Source organism: Medicago truncatula, chromosome 2, assembly GCF_003473485.1.
Source record: "Medicago truncatula cultivar Jemalong A17 chromosome 2, MtrunA17r5.0-ANR, whole genome shotgun sequence".
NCBI lineage: Eukaryota > Viridiplantae > Streptophyta > Magnoliopsida > Fabales > Fabaceae > Medicago > Medicago truncatula.
Genome location: NC_053043.1, coordinates 5,687,409 through 5,696,229, shown reverse-complemented (window position 1 = coordinate 5,696,229; position 8,821 = coordinate 5,687,409).

The following is an 8,821-nucleotide window of genomic DNA, read 5'->3' as shown; positions in this document are numbered from 1 at the left end:
AACAAGATGAAACTGGAAAGAAAGAGCATGCTATCTACTATCTAAGCAAGAAGTTCACCGATTGTGAAACTCGGTATACAATGCTTGAGAAGACTTGTTGTGCTTTAGCTTGGGCTGCCAAACGCCTGCGTCATTATTTGGTGAATCATACAACTTGGTTGATATCCAGAATGGATCCGATCAAGTATATCTTTGAGAAAGCTGCTGTTACTGGAAAGATTGCACGCTGGCAGATGCTGTTGTCTGAATATGATATTGTGTTCAAGACTCAAAAGGCAATCAAAGGTAGCATTCTTGCCGATCATCTTGCTTACCAACCTCTTGATGATTATCAACCAATTGAGTTCGATTTCCCCGATGAAGAGATCATGTATTTGAAATCCAAAGACTGCGAAGAACCGTTGATTGATGAAGGTCCAGATCCCAATAGCAAGTGGGGTTTAGTCTTTGATGGTGCTGTCAATGCTTATGGTAAAGGAATTGGGGCAGTCATTGTATCCCCGCAGGGGCATCACATCCCTTTTACCGCCAGAATTCTGTTCGAATGTACAAACAACATGGCTGAGTATGAAGCATGTATCTTTGGGATCGAGGAAGCAATTGACATGAGAATCAAACACCTCGACATCTATGGAGATTCTGCGCTCGTCATCAATCAGATAAAGGGTGAATGGGAGACCCACCATGCTAAGTTGATTCCTTATCGTGATTATGCGAGACGTCTTCTGACATATTTTACAAAGGTTGAGCTGCACCATATTCCTCGTGATGAGAACCAAATGGCTGATGCTCTTGCTACTCTATCCTCCATGTTTCGAGTAAACCATTGGAATGATGTGCCAGTAATTAAAGTGCAACGCCTTGAAAGACCTTCGCATGTGTTTGCTATTGGGGATGTGATCGATCAGGCTGGTGAAAATGTGGTTGACTATAGACCTTGGTATTATGACATCAAGCAGTTCTTGCTGAGCCGTGAGTATCCGCCGGGTGCTTCCAAACAAGATAAGAAGACCCTGAGAAGATTGGCCGGTAGATTCCTGTTAGATGGAGATATTCTGTACAAGAGGAACTATGACATGGTATTGTTAAGGTGTGTTGATGAACATGAAGCAGAGCGGTTAATGCATGATGTACATGACGGTACCTTCGGGACCCATGCTACAGGGCATACTATGTCAAGAAAGTTGCTACGGGCAGGTTATTACTGGATGGCTATGGAGCATGATTGCTACCAGTACGCCAGAAAATGCCACAAGTGTCAAATCTATGCTGATAAGATTCATGTGCCTCCGCACGCTCTCAATGTTATGTCATCTCCATGGCCGTTCTCAATGTGGGGCATCGACATGATTGGAAGAATTGAACCGAAGGCTTCAAATGGTCATCGTTTCATCTTAGTGGCAATTGACTACTTTACCAAATGGGTTGAAGCAGCATCTTATACCAATGTGACCAAGCAAGTGGTAGCTAAGTTCATCAAGAACAACATCATCTGTCGATATGGTGTTCCCAGCAAGATTATTACCGACAATGGTACCAATCTGAACAACAATGTGGTGCAAGCTCTTTGTGAAGAATTCAAAATTGAGCATCATAACTCTTCTCCTTATAGACCTCAGATGAATGGTGCAGTTGAGGCCGCCAACAAGAATATCAAGAGAATTGTCCAAAAGATGGTGACCACTTACAAGGACTGGCATGAGATTTTACCCTATGCTCTGCATGGCTACCGTACTACCGTGCGCAGTTCAACCGGGGCAACCCCTTTCTCTCTTGTATATGGTATGGAAGCAGTTCTTCCTTTGGAAGTGGAGATCCCGTCTCTCCGTGTGATCATGGAAGCAAAGTTATCGGAGGCTGAATGGTGCCAAAGCCGGTATGATCAGTTGAATTTGATTGAGGAAAAACGTATGGATGCCATGGCTCGTGGACAGTCATATCAAGCAAGAATGAAGACTGCTTTTGACAAGAAAGTCCATCCTCGAGAATTCAAGGTAGGGGAACTTGTATTGAAGAGGAGGATAAGCCAGCAACCCGACCCAAGGGGCAAGTGGACGCCTAACTATGAAGGTCCTTATGTTGTCAAGAAGGCCTTCTCCGGTGGTGCTTTAATCCTTACACACATGGATGGTGTAGAACTTCCAAATCCAGTGAATGCCGATATAGTCAAGAAATACTTTGCCTAGAAATGTGAAAAGAACAGCGTGGTAGGTCGAAAACCCGAAAGGGCGGCCTAGGCAAAAATGCGCTTCCCGGTGGATCGAAAACCCGAAAGGGCGGTCCAGGCAAAAATAAGGGACAAAAAACAAATATGAAAAAGCTCGCTGAGATTGTTCGCAACTCAGGCAAAAATGAGCGTCTCGATGAGCCGAAAACCCGGAAGGGCGGTTCATGCAAAAATGAGATTGAAACAAAAAGGCAAGTAACTATATCTGGCCAACCACCGTCCCCCTTGGGGCATCTGCAGCTGTTAATGACCGTCTTCATCAAAAGCTCTTATGCTTGCGAATTCAAAGTTTCTGGGAAATGTCAGGATTACTGTGTTCAATGTACCACCAACCAATAAAATTACCATTTTCCAAGCTTTGTAAATCCGTGGAGTCATGCCTTTGGCTGACCACCACTCTTATACATCAATTTGAGCCTTTGCTTTTGTTTGAAAACTCTATTTTTTCTTCAACTTTCAAAGCTATATACAAATCATTTTCCTTCTATTTTGATAATGACAATGCTTGAAACAAACATTTTGAAAATTGAAAACCTTTTGTCTATTTTGAAAAGCAAACCTGAGCAACAGGGTACCTTCAAATGAAACATGCATGAGCGAGAGTATGTTGATGTCTATTTCAATATATGTTACAAGCAGGTTCTCCTCCAGGATAGTCTGTGGTCAATGGCAAGAATGAAAAAACAGAATGAAAATGCATGAAAATAAATGAGCTCGCTAAGTTGAAAACTCGAAAGGGCGGCTTAGGCAAAAATGAGCACCCCGCTGGATTGAAAACCCGAAAGGGCAGTTCAGGCAAAAATGGGGCATTAAAAAGAATTTATTTCCCCGGTGGATCGAAAACCCGAAAGGGCGATCCAGGCAAAAATGGGATGCAAAAAATGAAAATGAGAAGATAGCTTGCAAAAAGCATTGACCACAGATGTGATGTCTACAACGTACCCAGCACTGAAACGCCCAGCACAACGGCGTTTTCCCCAGTAAAGTCTTCCGAGATTCAATTTCCAGCAAGTTGCATAGCTACCTGCCCTCAGCCATGGTTCCGATACGTCTCCCAACGACGTCATCTCCAAAGAGGATTTCCAAGAAGGTGTAATATAGCTCGAGCCACTACGTGCCCAATACTCGGATGTCTTGTCTTCCCCGTGAAGCCGTGCCTACAAAATGCCAACAGTCATGCATTACAAGCATTCATACATGCATAATCATGCATATTACGTACCCATGCATTTAATGAATCTGTTATATCATCCATGCATATTGCATTTCCAATGTCAACATCAGTCTCAACTCAACACTCATGTCAGGTTCTCTGTCAAAACCTTGTGAGCCAATAATATCGGTCAATTTCTACCTTTCAAATCAAATCGACGTCAAGTCAATCTCAATCTATATTTTGTCAGAACAAAACCAAAACCAATCCCCAGTGAATATGTTTCTGTTTGGTCAAGTGGCTAGTTCAAGTCCAGGAACAGCTTGTACCTATCAATTTGCTTATGTTATCGGTCGAGTGCCCAGCTCAGTCCAAGAACAGCTCGTACCTGTCTATGTGTCTATGATTTTGGGTCAAGTGGCTAGTTCAAGTCCAAGAACAGCTTGTACCCGTCTATCTGTTTCTGTTCGCTCAAGTGGCTAGCTCGATCCAAGAGCAGCTTGCGCCTGTCTATTTTGTATTTGTCTCCGGTGGAGTAACCAGTTCGCATCCAAGAACAAGCTCGCACCTGTCTATTTGCCTTGCTTTCAGTCGAGTAACCAGTTCGAATCCTTAAGAACAACTCGTACCTGCCAATTTTACATGTTTTCAGTCGAGTCACCAGTTCGAATCCATAAGAACAACTCGTACTTGTCAATTTTCTCTTTTTCCAGTCGAGTCACCAGTTCGAATCCGTAAGAACAACTCGTACTTGCCAATTTTCTCTTTTTCCCAGTCGGGTCACCAGTTCGAATCCATAAGAACAACTCGCACTTTCCAATATCCCCAAGTGAGTTACCAGTTCGAATCCATAAGAACAACTCATGTTTGTCCAGTAACCTCTATCCCCTGTGAAGTGACCAGTTCGAATCCATAAGAACAACTCGCAGTTGTCTGTTTGTTTCATTCCCGGTCAAGTGGCTAGTTTGAATCCAAGAACAGCTTGTACCTGTCCAACTTGTTTCTAGTTTCCCGTTACTCTGCTATTCACTATCTTCGTCAATGTCTACCAATCCCGCAATGGATACGACATATTTTGTTAATTCCAATCCCCATGAGGTCTTGCATTCATAATCCAAATGATGCATGGCATGCATATTATTTGAAAATGGGTAGGCGTATTTTTACGTCCAAACACAGTGCAAATGCTAATATTTAAGTATCTTCGTCCTGTCAAGCCAAAGACTCCGTCTCTTGACTCTCCAGACAAAGAAACTTAAATAGGGGCAGCTGTTATACCCTGTTTTTGGACCTAAAAATACTGGGCCCAATTTCATTTCAAACTTTGTCAATTATCAAATTTCAACTGCACAGTTCAAATTGTCTCTGCCTCGCAGTATTTTCAATCACAATTTTACCTATGTTTTTCTTGCATAAAACCTTTCGAAATGTCTTTACTTGTCTTGTAAGTCATTCAAAAGTGTCTCTGAATCATTACATTGCTTTTTCTACAGTTTATTTCAAAATTTGCAAAAAGTCGTACAGAAGGGTATTTTGGTCATTTCCTGCAGTGGGACCCATTTTCATCCTTGCGACTGTCTCTGAGTCTTTTCAGATTGATTTTTAACATTTCATCAGTAAACCTTGTTAAATTCATTTCAAACTTGCATCTGAGTCAGTGTCAAGTCAATTTGAATCTGTTTAGGTCATTTTTAGCCCTAGGGGCATTTTGGTCATTTCACACAAAATTTCGGCATAGAGAGGTTACTTTGAAGTACCTCATTTAAGCCATTGATTCGTTTTAGTCCGTTTTGTCAATTTTATTTTTTGTTTCACTTTACGTTTGTCAAAATTACTTTTTTTAGTTCAATTTTATTTTTAAATCACAATTTAGTCCAAAACTTTTTAATTTTTATTTTTTGTCCATTTTTAATTGCTGTCCAGTCCTTTTTTATTATTTTTTTTGCAGAAAAGGTCCCAGGGGCATTTTTGTCCAGAATTTTCGCACACTTCAGTCCCAGTCCAGATGGCATTTTCTCATTGGCCCACAAATACACATGGCAGGCTATAAATAGATGTGTCAGATCCAAATAAAAAAGAAAGAATCAGTCACATCACAAAAACAGAAATTTCTTTCTCTCTCCAAAATCAGTTAGATCCAAAACAGAAAATCACCAAAAAATTCTCCAAGAACACCAAGAACAAATCTTCACAAAATCAACAAATCCGAACCGGATTCACTCCAAAACAGCCCCAACCACCACAAAATCAACAAATCCGAACCGGATTCACTCAAAACCACCGCGAAACATCACATCAACACAAAAACGTACCGGATTTTCGAGCAAAAACAACGCCAGCGGGACATCAAGCGCGCGCGCGCGAGGAGAAGAGAGAGACTCGAAGTTTTTCGAAGATTTTTCTCTGTTCTACGACAGAGGTAACGCGTTTCTCTCTCCTTTTTCTCCGTTTTGCGCGCATATGTAGTGAAAAAGTGTGAAAAAGTTTGTTACGGATATGTATCGGTAGATCTAGGCTTGTACGTTCGGATTTTGAAAATTCTAAGGCCGGATTCGGACACTAGAGCAAAAAGGATATCTAAATCCGTGGTTTTTTTTCAAAAAAAAGTGTGAAAAAATTTTCAAAGAAAAATGTAGATCTAGTCCGAATCGAACCTTTCTCGCTAAAACTAGTGCCGGATTTGTGTAGAGGAGGAGGAGACGAAGCTTTTGGTATAAAAATTTTGAAAAAAAAATAATAAAAAAAATTCCGACGCGGTGGCGCCGCCGCCGGAAACCGGCCGGCCACCGCGCCGGAAAAGCTCCGGCCGCCACCTCCATATCAGCTCCGGCCGCCACCTTTTTAGAGAGAAGGGAGAGCTTCTCTCTCTAAGTTTAACTTAGAGAGAGAAGAGGAAAGGTTTTGTGTTTTTTTTGTGAAGAAAATCCTTTTTATACTCCCTCCGATCCCACGCGCGCGCGTGCGTGCTCTTGCCATGTTCCCTCGCTCTGTGAACCATCAGATCTGGATTGTTCCAAGATCTGATGGCTGCTGTGTGTTTGATTTTGAATCCTGTGCATGACTTTTTGTGTGAAATATGGTATATCTTCTGTTTGAACCGTTAGATCTTTGATCTAACGGTCACTGTGCTTCTTGCAATTTACACTATCTTTTATGCTTTTTTCTGGACCCTTTGATCTTTGATCAAGTGGCTGTGATGTGATTTTGAAGGCTAGATCTGGACCTCTGGATTCATCCAACGGTCCAGATTAAATCCTGCTGAGTTTTTTTTTAATTGCCTTTTAATTGTGTTTTAAATACCTTTTTTACACTTTCTTGGTGTTTTATGCTTCTAAAAAATTTCTAAAAAAATATTTCCCTATCATTTTAATTTTTCCTCTAAGTATTAGAATTTATTTGCTTATTTTTGCATTTATTTCCTTTACTTTGTTCTTTAATTCTTGCTCATTAAAATCCCATATATGTTCTTGATGCATTTTTACATATTGTGATTGATAAATTCTCATGTTTTTACCCCTTTTTATTGCATATTCATTTGGTGCATTTTTCATCATTCCCATTATATTTTTCCTTGTTTCACTAACATTTTGTTCCTTATGTGACTTCACCCATAGCATTTCACTATCTCCTCCACTTTCTTTAGCTTAGCATTTATTTTTGCAAATTTTAATTCATTTGGTGATGTAATTTGTTATCATTGGTTTGTAGCTTGGCAAAGGGGCCATAGAATGTATTTAGGCAATTTTTGTAATATGGACTATGGACACTATGATGCACCGGCACGCACACACTCACCTTAGATGTATGCATAGGATTGTATGGTTAGATGAATGCTTAGGCTTAAACACTTAGATAAAAATCAACTTTTTTCCAAAACATGCAAATAACACTTGAAAACCTTTTTGAAAATAAAATGGAGTCAAAACTCCTTATTTCCCCCTTTATTTTCTTAAGTAAAATTTTCAATAAATCTTAATCCTCCTTGGACTTTATTTTTGCAAAATGACTAATTCCACCTCACACTTTCCAAATCTTATGCCCTTGAGGCCTCTCATCTCCTTTCTTCAAAATCTCTTTTCAAACTTAAAATCAACCAACAAAAACAAAAACCATTTTTGAGAATGAACTACGAACGGTTTTGATCCCTTAAAAGGGTACGTAGGCAATGAGTCAAAACTCATCCAAGCCGAAATAAAAATCAAATTCTACTTCTTCTTCCCCCCCATTCTTCACTAATCATACCTCCGTTTTTACAAATGAGCAATAAAACTAAAGCGTAGAAATAAACTTAGGAGAGCGGTTCTTATGGAATACCATAATCGCTCCGGGTGCCTAACACCTTCCCGTAGCGAAAACGACCCCCGAATTCGGAAACTCAAGGGTTTTTCTCCTTTTACCCTTCCCAAGAAAAAAGAGAGATATCAACGGTCGAAAGGTTCAAGTCCAATTAATGGCTTGGCACCCCAAAACCATGATAACAGTTTGCCTCGTTTTGGGTGTTATGGAAGGAGAGGAACAACCAAGTCTTTCAACAGGTGGTTTCTACTCCAACTATTTTAATTGAAAAGGTGAAACTAAATTATTTTCTTTGGATTAAAGCAAAAAAGGCAACTTTCACCTATAGTTATCATGATTGGTGCAAGCATCCGCTCCCTTGTATGGGAGTTCTTTTGTAACTCTTCATCTTGTTTTGTTGGTGCTTGTGTTTGGTTGGCGCCTTTGTTGTTTAGTACCGTAACTTTGTAAATACTTTGGTGTGGTTCTTCTTTTGCACGCTTTGTGCAGGGGGAATCACTGTTCTTAATATTAATCTCATTTTACCTTGTCCAAAAATATCAAAACATGTTTGACTAAAAAATTTTGTAGATTAAATTGTCTTAATTTATTTTTATAAGCGACTAAAATAGTTTGGTTTATTTGTAGGGACTAATCTATTCCGTTTTTTGTTCGTAAAGGACCAAAATTAGCATTTGTCCTCTTGCCTGAGATGTTGTCTGCAACCGCCACAACATCAGTTTGGATTTCCACTCTTTGCAGTCCTTGATCACGCGCCAATTGGAGACATCACCTTACACCAAGAGTTCTGACTATTGGAGTAAGCTCTAATAGCCAATCTATATTGATTGAGTTTGACTTTGTATCATGATATTGATATAAATATATATTATGAATATATAAATAATAAGACATTTTGTTTTGTTTCAAAATAATAAAGTCCCTTTAAATAGTTAGTCCCTTGTTTTAAAATGAATGTCACTTTCAATTTTCAATACTATAATAATTTTTTTCTTTTCAATTGTACCCTTCAATTAGTACTATATACAATACTTCAAAAATATTATTTTTTCTTTAAGGAAAAACAAACTAATAGTTGATTAAGATAATTTGGTAAAATAACATCTTTTTTTCTTTTAATTAATGCATTTTTTAATATATGTGTA